Genomic DNA, 14,388 nt, shown 5'->3' with positions numbered 1-14,388 from the left:
AGCGGCGTTCCCTGTGGGGTCCAACTGAGAAGGGGCCGAGCCGGGGATAGAAAGGTTCGGGGTACTCTCGTTGGTGGAGCCGGATTCCTCTACTGGCCGGGAGGGGCCTTGTCCTTGTTCCCCCAGGGCCGCCTCCCACTGTAGGCACAGGGCAGAGCAGAGGTGATATGATACAGACTTTCAGATACTTGAAAGGTTTTAATGATCCAAAGATAACGACAAACCTTTTCCATTGGAAAAAAATCAGCAGAACCAGGGGTCACGATTTAAAACTCCAGGGAGGAAGACTTAGAACCAATGTCAGGAAGTATTTCTTCACGGAGAGGGTGGTGGATGCCTGGAATGCCCTTCCGGAGGATGTGGTGAAGACCAGAACTGTGAAGGACTTCAAAGGGGCGTGGGATAAACACTGTGGATCCATAAAGTCAAGAGGCTGCCAATGAAGAGTGGGTGACTCGCCAGAATGATGGCTACTGCCTGGAGTCAATACCCTTATTAAATAAACATACATACGGTTAATGCGACTCCAACATTGCTCTTAGCTTCAACGGCAAGAGGAAATATAGAAAAAAGAATTTGCATTCACAAAAAAGCGGGGAGTAGCTTGCTTGTTATGGCGGTTACTACCCCAAACCAAATAAGCCTGATACTTCACTTTCAATGCATATCCAGCATAGCTCTCTGCTTCAATGGCAGGGGGAATGAAGAAAAAGGGATCTGTATACAGACAATAACCAAGGACTGAATTACATAGTCTGGATAAACAAATAAGCATGGGTGTAGCTTGCTTATTGTGGCGGTTAATACACCTAACTAATTAAGCTAGATATTTCACTTAGATGCAGTTCCAACACTGTTCTCTACATTAATGGCGGGGGTGGAAGGGAAATAGAACCAAAAGGTTACTATGGGCCAAGAGTAATAGATAAGTATGAGAAAAGTGCGAAAGCTTGCTGGGCAGACTGGATGGGCCATTTGGTCTTCTTCTGCCGTCATTTCTATGTTTCTATTTTTCTCCTCGTGTTGCACAGCTCTTAGGTGGCAGGCTGGGCAAAGGACTTGTGTCTTGGTTTTCTTGGCCGGTGGTGCCATGGTTTGGACGCGTAGGGTCATTCAGGACTGGTCTATGCGTTTATATGCACACACCGGGAGGCTTAGATATGCGCTCCGGGGGTGACGAAGATGTGCGTGCAGGCCGCTGTGCGCCCGCCACAGATGCGCACAGGCAGCTGTGCGCACAAGTAGGTTATGCGCCCGGCTTGCCGCTATGCGCACGGCTCAGTTAAGTGGATAGTACAGCGATTGAGGGGGGGGGGGGGGGGAAATGGTGCAGACGACCACACAGGCAAGATGGCGCCCCCCTCCGGAGGGACTCCAGGTGGGAGGACCCTCGTACCGGATCGGGGTCTAGCCGTACGGGGCTGATCAACCCGATAGGACAGACACCGGCTGGTGATCTGTGCGGCTATCTGAGCCTCGGAGACCGGCGACTTTAAGAAAGTTTTCTACCTTACCTTGTCTCGGCGTTTCCCGGTCTCGTGCCGGGCAGTCTCCGGCTGCGGGGGGAGAGGGAAAAGTACCTTCACTGCCGCGCTCGGTATTGCACCCGCCGCCTCTCAGCCATTCCCGTTCCAGGGGACTAAGTCCACGCTGGGAACCGGCTACTGGACCGAGGCTTACCTCTGAGGGATCTCGGAAATCATCTCAAGAATTCTCGACTGGGGGAAGGACCCTTAGGTATCACCGCAGGAGAGCGGGGCTCGTCTTGTAGAGGTAAGATTTTGAATTTTCTTATTTCTTTGGTTTGGATTTTCTACACTGTGCAAGTGTGTGTAGAGTCCCGAACTGCTAAGGAGACGGAGGGATACTGAAGGGCAGTGCTTCCTGCACGGGCATATGTAGTGATGACGCCAGATTGAAATCTGACTCCGTCTCCAACCGCTATCAGGAGCACACTATACCCATTGGTCCTGAGTCCATCTGCTACACACTAGGAAATACAATTTTCTTAGCAAGCAACAATGCTACTGCCAGAAACCCCATTCCCCCCTGCAGGGGCCAAAAGCCATCTATAATATGCAAGTACATTAACTTCCCAGACCAAGCAACTCTGCTCCCAGAACTCCGCACAAGAAGTCTGAGACCTCATCCCAAAACCCCTGAAGCTTAACACATCCAGTGAACTTGTGACACAGAGTCCCAGTGTGGGTTTTACATTTGATACATGAATCAGATTCCCAAAGTCCCATTTGACCCCTACAGCTCTGGTAATATACACACTGTGAAGCAGTCTATATTGAATCACCCACATATCCACAGCCAAATTAAATTTGTGAGCCAGCGTAAAAGCCGATCTCAATGTCCAGATCAATGAGTCCCCCAAATCCTCGCTCCATTTCATCTCTAAATGTTCCATGTGGCAGGTAGGCAAGAGTTATTTTAAATGAGACCCAGACTGAAATTTTATTAAACTTGGGTCCAGTATGAAAAAACAAAACAAAACACAAAAAACCAAAACAAAAAAAGCTTTCCTCCTCATCCATAAGAATAATCCTAGACAATTCTCCAGGACAAACACTCACCCCATAGTGACGGGCCTGCGAAAATGCCAAAAAATGACTATTTGGTAACTGCCATTCCTCCTGTAGCTGCGGAAAAGATAGTGGATCGGGATGCCTCCTGTTGGCTAAGGACACCAAACTTCTTACCTCCTTGCTGGCCCAGACATGAAACATGGCACACTGGGTCCAGGCAAAAAAGCCGGAGTCCCCAGCAAGGTAAGAAAATGCGACACGAGCATCCCAACCCAGAAGGCTGCGCCACCACCTCCACGCCTTCCGAGCAGCTGTCAGCCAGAAGGCAACAACCCCAGAGGAATTAAGAGCACTTTGTTGTGCATGAACCAAGTTGACTGGCAAATAAGGATAGGTCCAAGCATCCAACAACCCCTCCACATCAAAAGTTTGCTTGCCCGATACCCACTCCTGCAATAGGCAAAGACAAGCCGCGCTGAAAACTCGCAGATGCATCAGCTCTATCCCACCCTTTTTCTTATCCAGTCTCAGCACATCATAACGGATCCGCACCCTTCTATTATTCCAAACAAACGAGCCCCATTATCAATCCACAATGGCAGCATTTGCAAGGGGTACAGCACCTTGGGGAGAACTACCATATTAACCAGAGCACTCCTCCCCAGCAATGGCAAAGGCAGAGAAGGGATTTATTGTGTCAAAATTAAGATGGCACAAATCCTCCACAGTACGAGCTAGATAAATCCCCAGGTACCGAAACTGGTCCCTGGCCCACCCATCTATCCATCAAAGCAGTATGCAAGGGAAAAGCCTCAGATTTATCATAGTTAATCCGCAACCCAGAAAAACGCCCCAAATCTGTAACAGTACTAATAATCTCCTGAAGACAAAACTGCGGATTACCAATGAAAAGCAATAGATCATCTGCAAACATGCTAAGTTTTATTTTTTTGGGCTTGACCCGAATCCCTTGAAAAGAGGGCAAACCACGAAGCTTGACTGCCAACGGTTCTAATCCCAACACAAAAAGCAGGGGAGATAAGGGACAACCCTGTCTGGTTCCCCGACCCAGCTCAAACATTCCCGACAAAAATCTGTTGACCAGTATCTGTGCAAGTGGTCGATGATATAAAAGGCTAACCCATCTTTAAAAAAAAAAAAAAATAGAGGGTCCTATATTGAATTCCTCTAGCACCCACTCAACACAATCAAATGCTTTTTCAGCATCTAGACTGGCCAACAGTCCATCCCCATTCCCAGCTTGAGCTATGAGAATAGCCATGTAAGCCTTCAAAACATTCATATTTGCTAGCCTCCCCCTAACAAAGCTAGTTTGGTCAAGGGAAACCACACTCCCTATCACCTCATTTAACTGAGAGGCCAAAACAGCCACCAGGATTTTTAAATCCTGGATCAGAAGAGAAGTAAGCCTATAAGACTGCAGTAAAAAGGGGTCCTTGCCAAGTTTAAGCAATAGAGTGATAGTCGCTAAATTATGGCCCTGCTCAAACTCCCCCTTCTCTTGCTCCACACGGAACATATTTTTAAATGGGGTGAGACAAAAATCCCCCAATACTTTGTGGAACAAGGGGAAGCCCATCCAGCCCTGGCGCGTTCATTAGCTTCAAACAGGCGATTGTGCATCGTATCTACCCCTCAGATACGGTGGCTGTTTCAACCAAGGCAGCACTAATCCTTGGAAAAAGGATTCCTCACCAGCTTCATAATTGGGCCCGGCCTCATATAACTTTTTATAAAATGTTTCAAAAACCTGGAGGACACGCAGTGTGAAAAAAAAAAAAAAAGATTGTGATCATAATATATGCAGGACACAATACCTTTAGCATGGGAGCCTGATTTTACCAAATGGGCCAACAAGCTGCCAGATTTATTGCCCCATTTATAAAATACAGCAAATTTTTCTTAGGCCTCGCCTCTAAAATAGTGTTAAGCTCTCGTTTGGCAGGAAATGACTTCTCCTTTGATAGCTGTGACAGCTCTTGAACATATAAATGCTACAGCTCTATAGTCCTTTTAGTCAATTCCAATATCCTGGTGAAAGATAAGAGTTGTAAAGTGCATAAAAGTTTGCTCCTAAGGGGGCGTGGCATGCAGTTGTACTGAGCCTTTGTCTTAGCTGCATCTTGCTGGCAATAAAAGTCTATCTTTACGGATCAGTTGTCTGGACCTCCTTACTGACTAAAAAGAGACGGTTACATTTGGCGAGCCAGCCAGGAGGTACCGGGGACGCTATTTTAGCCCCCCAGTTGGTCCGGTAGTTTGGTGGCGGAGCGATCCCCCAGACTTACCTGGTGAGTGGCCACCGCTGAGTTCAGTGATCAGGTTTCTGAGGGGACCGTTCCACAGAAATTCTTCTGAGACCTCTGGGCTGGTGATCCGGGAAGAAGGCTTTCGTGACGATCGGAAGACCCCTGCAGGCGAGTATTGTGGGAATAGTGGAAGGAGTAAAAGAGTAGATAAGGAAATAACCGGTCCATCCCCGGCGGACCGAGGGGGCCTTGATCACACCCCCGCGCAGTGTTTTAGTAGGAATTCTGTTCCGAAGACCACGCGCATAAGAAGAAAATTATAAGTGAAATATATAATAGCGGGAACAGGTTTCTTGTTGTGTGAAAGAGAGTGAATGGCCTCGCAGTTCTAGGCCGGGCTGACCGCGTCCTAGTCGGGGCGATTGTGACCCTTTTGTGTCTGACGGATACGGACCCCTTACCTATCCGTCTTCCCTTCCCTCCTTTGTCTGTGATTCTATCCTAATGGGAGGGGGCTATTCAACTCCACTAAAAGTCATGACGAAGCACTATAGTGAAGTGTTCAACAGACGAAAATGTACAAAACCCGGAATGATTCAGCGTTGTACCCATAGGTGGCCCAGTTTGTGTGTAAATTGGCCTCCGGCAGGAACTTTCAATTTCCAAACGGCCACAAGGGTCCTGAATATAGCCCTGAAACAGGGGGATGCGGGTTGCCCTGAGGATATACCGTATATAACTGCTTGGCTCGCAGTCATTGAGAATCCTCCGTCATGGGCAAAGAAGTTAGTGGAGGGAGCCGCCCTCGTGATGGTAGCTCAAGTGCACAAAATGGGTGACCGGAAGTCCCCAAACCGGAAGAGAAAGGGACAGGCGGCCATATTGGGAAGCAAAGAGCAGGCGTCATCTGCGGAGGCCATATTTGTAGTGCAAGGAAATTCACAGACTCAAGAAAAAAAAATTAAACCCCTGCCGCCCGCAGCACTGTCCGATGCAGAACATCTGTGACACCAATAGGGTCCACCCATCTCAAACCCGTGAAGAAACCAACCACCTGGCTGCATCTTAGGGCCCACCTTGACTGTTACAAGTATTAATTCTTGTCTGTCGTTTCAGTTACTTCCCAGGTGTGAGTGATACTTCCGCCTTCAGCCGAAGTATCAAAGGGGGGAATGAAGGAGTTCAATTTCGTGAACCTCTGAAGACTGAACAACTGAAAAGTCTCTCGTCTAACCATGCCAGCAGTGAAACGCACAGCCATTTTTAATGTACTAATATTTGCAACGCAAACGGCACGTAATGCGTAGTGACGCAGTTACGCACTAACATTTAGTGTAACGTGACTCCATTTTGGAATAATAATTTGTATTGTATTAATACGAACGCCGCTGTAAAATGTCTAACACGTCAATTAAATGACGAAACAATAGTCTGATCATAAGCTACACCTACTAGAGGACCACGCTAGCTAATGCTTGTTCAGCAGTTTGTAAATTGTTTGTTCAGCAAAACCAGAACGCATGTGTGAAAGATAAGAGTTGTAAAGTGCATAAAAGTTTGCTCCTAAGGGGGCGTGGCATGCAGTTGTACTGAGCCTTTGTCTTAGCTGCATCTTGCTGGCAATAAAAGTCTATCTTTACGGATCAGTTGTCTGGACCTCCTTACTGACTAAAAAGAGACGGTTACACTGGCATTTCTCTCTTTTTTTTTTTTACCCCAGCTAACTAGGCAATAATCTTTCCACTCACAACCGCTTTAGCTGTATTCCAAAAAACTAAGGAATCAGTTATCAGGAAGCAAATTAAACATAATCTTTCCATTTATTATGTAAATAGGCCCCAAAGCCTTTATCGTGATATAGATGTGGGGGCCATGAGTAACATCTGTCAATGCCACCACAGTATGAACAGAAAATGGGACATCTCGAATAGAGCTAGAAAGAAGCTTACTAAAGAGTATTTCAGAGACTAAGATAAAAGCAATACGAGAATATTTCTTTCTTTTTCTGTATAACATAATGCACGTGAGTGCAGCTCCTGACACAAACCCCACCCAAATGTCCACCTCGTTCTTTCTGGGAGTCTGAGCCTGTTTGCAATCCAAGAGTGGGTTGTCTGTCAAATTAAATCCCGCCCCCCCCCCAATGATAGCGTAGCTGTCCCAAGCAACCAGCTTCCCCACCAGATTTATGAAGAACCCATGAGAATATTGATTGGGGACAGAGATGTTGGCCAAGATAACTTTCCAGCCCTGCAGCTACCCTACAACGATGACAAACCTGCCATTAGGGTCCATGAGGACATTTTCTCTCTTTTTTTTTTTTTTTTTTTTTAGGATCACAACTCCCCTCTTCCTAACAGTAAATGAGAAGAAAGTGGCAACTTCTGGTGCTCCCCATCTTCCAAATGAGTTTCCTGAAGAAAGGTAACCGTTTATGGTAATCATAACTCAGAGACTTAGCAATCCCCTATACTCAATAGTACATCAAATACAAAAATAGGGGAAACTGTAGTATTTCAATACACCTATTGTATTAAGCATCCCATGATTTAATTCACATACATTGCTTTATTCAAACTTTTACACATATATCAAATCTTTTGCTTTTTACAATATTTTTTTAAAATATATCAAATATGGACACGTAGCAAGGACCTGCTCTCCAGGTGATGTATTGTCCTCTCACACTGAGGACAAGTCTTCCAGGGCTACTGCCCAGGAGGGAAGGGTTAGGTCGGCCATCATAGTTGGTGATTCGATTATTAGGAATGTAGATAGCTGGGTGGCGGGTGGGTGTGAGGACCGCCTGGTAACTTGCCTGCCTGGTGCGAAGGTGGCGGACCTCACGCGTCACCTAGATAGGATTTTAGACAGTGCTGGGGAGGAGCCGGCTGTCGTGGTACATGTGGGCACCAACGACATAGGAAAATGTGGGAGGGAGGTTCTGGAAGCCAAATTTAGGCTCTTAGGTAGAAAGCTTAAATCCAAACCTCCAGGGTACCATTCTCTGAAATGCTCCCTGTTCCATGCGCAGGTCCCCAGAGGCAGAGAGAGCTCCGGAGTCTCAATGCGTGCATGAGACGATGGTGCAGGGAAGAGGGTTTCAACTTTTTAAGGAACTGGGAAACTTTTGGGGAAAGGGGAGACTTTTCCGAAAGGATGGGCTCCACCTTAACCAGGGTGGAACCAAGCTGCTGGCACTAACTTTTAAACTAGAACAAGGGGGAAAGCCGACAGTCACTCAGCAGTGCATTGTTCGGAGAAATGTAACCTTGAAAGATACTAATGAAACAGAAGAGTTAGGGAATCCCAGAGAGGTTCCATTAAAAGCAAACGTAGTCCATGTGCCTATATGTAAAAAATCACCGAAGCTAATGATTTCCAAATTATCCCTAACAACTGAAAAGCAGGTTGTTAATACAAACAAAAAACACACTTTGAAATGTCTGTATGCCAATGCCAGAGGTCTAAGAGGTAAGGATGGGAGAGTTAGAGTGTATAGCAGCAAATGATGAGATTGACAAAATTGGCATCACAGAGACTTGGTGGAAGGAGGATAACCAATGGGACAGTGCTATATCAGGGTACAAATTATATCGCAATGATAGGGAGGATCAACCAGGTGGGGGTGTGGCACTTTATGTCCGGGAGGGTATAGAGTCCAACAGGATAAAGATCATACAAGAGAGTAAATGCTCAGTAGAATCTATATGGGTAGAAATCCCATGTGTGTTGGGTAAGAGTATAGTGATAGGCGTATACTACCGTCCACCTGGACAAAATGGTCAGACAGATGATGAAATGCTAAGAGAAATCAGGGAAGAAAACCAATTTGGCAGTGCAATAATAATGGGAGATTTCAATTACCCCAATATTGACTGGATAAATGTAACATCAGGACTTGCTAGAGACATAAAGTTCCTGGATGTAATAAATGACTGCTTCATGGAGCAATTGGTTCAGGAACCAATGAGAGAGGGAGCTATTTTAGATTTAATTCTTAGTGGAACGCAGGATTTGGTGAGAGAGGTAACAGTGGTGGGGCCACTAGACAACAGTGATCATAACATGATCAAATTTAAACTAATAACTGGAAGGGGAACAATAAGTAAATCTGCAGCTCTAACACTAAACTTTCAAAAGGGAAACTTTGAAAAAATGAGGAAAATAGTCAGAAAAAAACTGAGAGGTGCAGCTGCAAAGGTTAAAAGTGTTCAACAAGCTTGGACATTGTTTAAAAATACAATCCTAGAGGCGCAGTCCATATGTATTCCGTGCATTAAGAAAAGTGGAAGGAAGGCAAAACTATTACCGTCATGGTTAAAAGGTGAGGTGAAAACTAAAAAGTCATGGGATAGGGGGCGATGTCCTTTCGTGGATTACAAACTGGTTAAAAGACAGGAAACAGAGAGTAGGATTAAATGGGCAATTTTCTCAGTGGAAAAGCGTAAACAGTGGACAGTGGAGTGCCTCAGGGATCTGTACTTGGACAGGTGCTTTTCAATCTACCTTATAAATGGGCCATGACCGACGGCCCGCACATGCGCAGTAGAGCGCAGCTCTACTGCGCATGTGCGGGCAAGGACGTCGGTCTTAGCCAGCGTAAAAAAAAAAAAAAACATGGTGGCGTCGGGCGGCAGCGGCGATGGCGGTGGCGGGTGGCAGCGGCAGCGGCGAACGACGACGAGGAGCAGCGGCGGCCAGTAGCGAGGGAGGGAGGAGGGAGAGAGAGAGAGAGGGAGGGAGGGAGGGACTGAGTGGGAGGGAGGGACTGAGGGACTGAGTGGGAGGGAGGGAGGGATTGAGTGAGAGGGAGGGAGGGATTGAGTGAGAGGGAGGGACTGAGTGAGAGGGAGGGAGGGACTGAGTGAGAGGGAGGGAGGGATTGAGTGAGGGGGAGGGACTGAGTGAGGGGAGAGGGAGAATGAGGGAGAGGTGAGAGTCAGGGATGTGAGTAAGTGGAAGGGTAAGAAGTTGTGGAGCAGAGAAAAGGAGTGGAGGAGGGCTGAGGGGAGAGGGGATGGGATTGAGACAGGGTGGGGAGTGACTGAGGGAAGGGGAGAGAGGTGGGAGTGACTGAGGGAAGGGGAGGGAGGTGAGAGTGAGGGGAAGGAGGCAGTGGGAGACAGAGAGTGAGTAAGACTGAGGGGTGGGAAGGGGGTGAGTGACTGAGGGGAAGGGGGAATGAGGGAGAAAAAGTGTAGGAGGGTGCTGTGTTCGAAAATGGACCGAAAACAAAAATGTAATGTAGCCCGTTGTGACGGGCTTAACGGCTTGTAGATATATATAAATGATCTGGAAAGGAATACGACGAGTGAGGTCATCAAATTTGCGGATGATACAAAATTATTCAGAGTAGTTAAATCACAAGCAGACTGTGATACATTGCAGGAGGACCTTGCAAGACTGGAAGATTGGGCATCCAAATGGCAGATGAAATTTAATGTGGACAAGTGCAAGGTGTTGCACATAGGGAAAAATAACCCTTGCTGTAGTTACACAATGTTAAGTTCCATATTAGGAGCTACCACCCAGGAAAGAGATCTAGGCATCATAGTGGATAATACTTTAAAATTGTCGGCTCAGTGTGCTGCGGCAGTCAAAAAAGCAAACAGAATGTTAGGAATTATTAGGAAGGGAATGGTTAATAGAACGGAAAATGTCATAATGCCTCTGTATCGCTCCATGGTGAGACCGCACCTTGAATACTGTGTACAATTCTGGTCACCGCATCTCAAAGAAGATATAGTTGCGATGGAGAAGGTATAGAGAAGGGCAACCAAAATGATAAAGGGGATGGAACAGCTTCCCTATGAGGAAAGGCAGAAGAGGTTAGGACTGTTCAGCTTGGAGAAGAGACAGCTGAGGGGGGATATGATAGAGGTCTTTAAGATCATGAGAGGTCTTGAACGAGTAGATGTGACTCGGTTATTTTCACTTTCGGATAATAGAAGGACTAGGGGGCATTCCATGAAGTTAGCAAGTAGCACATTTAAGACTAATCAGAGAAAATTCTTTTTTCACTCAACGCACAATAAAGCTCTGGAATTTGTTGCCAGAGGATGTGGTTAGTGCAGTTAGTGTAGCTGGGTTCAAAAAAGGCTTGGATACGCTCTTGAAGAAGTCCATTAATGGCTATTAATTAAGTTTACTTAGGGAATAGCCACTGCTATTAATTGCATCAGTAGCATGGGATCTTCTTAGTGTTTGGGTAATTGCCAGGTTCTTATGGTCTGGTTTGGCCTCTGTTGGAAACAGGATGCTGGGCTTGATGGACCCTTGGTCTGACTCAGCATGGCAATTTCTTATGTTCTTATACATGATATTACTACATTAAATACTCCACTTAATATTCGTGTTCATTAACACACCCCCTAAAACAATACACACATACTCATTACTCATACGAAGGACAATAATTAAAATTAGCTCCCTTTATCCCATTGATCTTACAAATGATTTTCTACTGGTATTTCTCCTATAATCCCTTCAAGGACTCTTTTTTCGCCCCTAGGGGCTTCCTCAGGGGATTTAATCTTCTCTTCATTTATTTTTCCCCATAACCAGCATCAATATCTTCAACAGTCTCAGCTGTTATATTTCCATTTCTTATTCACATATGTCCAACAGTGTCCTTCACCTACAGTACACAAAAACACACTTATTACCAATTATATAACACGTCTTATATTCATACTAATGTCCAATTGTTTAAATCGCCACTTACTAGCATCTCCTCACATCAATATCCCCGTTCTTCTCAATTCTCAACCACCGTATATTACTCCAATTCTACAACAATAATATAATCTTTGTCAAAGGACCTCAATACCCTATTTATCACACATTCATGTTGTCAATGCGTATAATTCAAGCCTACCACAATTCTCTTGAAAAATGGCGGTTACACCATACTAGCATTCCTCCAACGCCTTAAACTGGTTCCAAATTTGTTTCTTATTTTATTTATTTGTTTGTTTACCGTTGTTTGGTATTTGCCTTCACAACGGTTTACAAAGATAAAAATAAACATGAGAAAATTGCAATCTGTAAAACAATAAAAATAAGACACTAATACAAAAATTGTTTATACATCAAACAATAAAAATAAAAAGATTAATGATAGATATATAAAAACATAAAAATACAATAAAATAATCTAATCTGAGTTAATTATAACTACAAAGATTCAAGCCTTCATGACTCATAAAAGAACTAAAACCTTAATAGAAACTAAAAATAGACCTAAATGAATCTAGTAAAATAATCCTAGCCGGTTACATAAAATAATGTAGTGAGTATGGAAATGCAGTTTAGCCTATGACATTTCTCTATGCTTGCTCGAACAACCATGTTTTGAGGAGTTTTCTAAATAGCTTAAAATTGCTCTGCAGCCTTAAATTTTCTGGTAATGCATTCCACAGACCTGGTCCCAACAAGGAAATCGCTCTCTCCCTTACTGTAGTAAGTCGAGCAGATGTGAATGAGGGTGTAGATAAAAAGGCCTTATTTGCCGATCTCAGATTACGCTGTGGAGTATGTATTCGGATTACTGCATTTAGCCATTCGACTTCCCTGCCATATATTGTCTTGTGCAAGATGGAAAGTACTTTGAACTCGACCCGTTTATCAGTGGGTAACCAGTGGAGTGCTTTTAAGACAGGGGTGATGTGTTCCATTTTTTTATGACCAGTTAAAATTCTAGCAGCTGCGTTCTGGAGGATTTAAAGCGGTCGTATCATTGATTTGGGTAGACCTAATAGCAACGAATTACAATAATCAAAGCCTGTAAAAATCAAAGATTGTAGTATGGTTCTAAAGTCAGATTGATTTAGAAGTGGTTTTAAGCGTTTAAGTATTAATAGTTTGCTAAATCCTTCTTTTATCTTCATGGATATGTGTTTTTTAAAATTCAATTCTGGATCAATCCATATACCAAGATCCTTCACTTTGTCACCTAACTTAATAACTGAATTGTCGATTTGCATAGTATTAGGATTGTTTGAGATTTTTCTTTCAAGCTATTTAGAAAACTCCTCAAAACATGGTTGTTCGAGCAAGCATAGAGAGATGGCATAGGCTAAACTGCATTTCCATACTCACTACATTATTTTATGTAACAGGCTAGGATTATTTTACTAGATTCATTTAGGTCTATTTTTAGTTTCTATTAAGGTTTTAGTTCTTTTATGAGTCATGAAGGCTTGAATCTTTGTATTTATAATTAACTCAGATTAGATTATTTTATTGTATTTTTATGTTTTTATATTTATTTATTTAACATTTTTATATACCGACGTTCTGGTAATGTTACCAATCACTTCGGTTTACATAGAACTTAGAAATGACTTAACACGAATGTCTTACAGAGAACAGGGAAACTATGGAACTTGGACAACATTGAATTGAATAAATAATAACTTATACAATATACAATATATACAATTTTAACTAGCAGAATTCCTATAAATTAGGTATATAAATTATATATATAAATTATATTATAAATTAGGCATATATAAATTATATATCTATCATTAATCTTTTTATTTTTATTGATTGTTTGATGTATAAATAATTTTTGTATTAGTGTCTTATTTTTATTGTTTTAGAGATTGCAATTTTCTCATGTTTATTTTTATCTTTGTAAACCATTGTGAAGGCAAGTACCAAACAATGGTACATAAAAGTCTACAAATAAGTAAATAAATAAAATAAGAAAAGAATCTGGAACCAGTTTAAGGCATTGGAGGAATGCTAGTATGGTGAAACTGCCATTTTGCAAGAGAATTGTGGTAGGCTTGAATTATACGCGTTGACAACATGAATGTGTGATAAATAAGGTATTGAGGTCCTTTGACAAAGATTATATTATTGTTGTAGAATTGGAGTAATATACGGTGGTTGAGAATTGAGAAAATAACGGGGATATTGATGTGAGGAGATGCTAGTAAGTGGCGATTTAAACAATTGGACATTAGTATGAATATAAGACGTGTTATATAATTGGTAATAAGTGTGTTTTTGTGTACTGTAGGTGAAGGACACTGTTGGACATATGTGAATAAGGAAATGGAAATATAACAGCTGAGACTGTTGAAGATATTGATGCTGGTTATGGGGAAAAATATATGAAGAGAAGATTAAATCCCCTGAGGAAGCCCCTAGGAGCGAAAAAAAGAATCCTTGAAGGGATTATAGGAGAAATACCAGTAGAAAATCATTTGTAAGATCAATGGGATAAAGGGGGCTAATTTTAATTATTGTCCTTCGTATGAGTGATGAGTATGTGTGTATTGTTTTAGGGGGTGTGTTAATGAACACGAATATTAAGTGGCGTATTTAATGTGGTAATATTATGGATGTTACATGTGTCCATATTTGATATATTTTAAAAAAATAATGTAAAAAGCAAAAGATTTGATTCTGTGTGTAAAAGTCTGAATAAAGCAGTGTATGTGAATTAAACCATGGGATGCTTAATACAATAGGTGTATTGAAATACTACAGTGTCCCCTATTTTTGTATTTGATGATTTCCTGAAGAAAGGCCACATTAGCATTCCCCCTCCTAACTCAGTAATT

The 14,388-nt window shown here is 43.1% G+C and overlaps 1 protein-coding gene across 1 annotated transcript in view; it reads right to left on the bottom strand.

Annotated features, from left to right (window-relative positions):
- The window catches only part of LOC115093353 (ankyrin repeat and zinc finger domain-containing protein 1-like), a 34,136-nt gene that overhangs the window by 12,649 nt on the left and 7,099 nt on the right, over positions 1 to 14,388 (bottom strand). The window lies entirely within an intron of this gene.

This window comes from Rhinatrema bivittatum, chromosome 6 (genome assembly GCF_901001135.1).
Source record: "Rhinatrema bivittatum chromosome 6, aRhiBiv1.1, whole genome shotgun sequence".
Taxonomy (NCBI): Eukaryota; Metazoa; Chordata; class Amphibia; order Gymnophiona; family Rhinatrematidae; genus Rhinatrema; species Rhinatrema bivittatum.
This window is presented reverse-complemented; position numbering and strand designations above follow the sequence as displayed.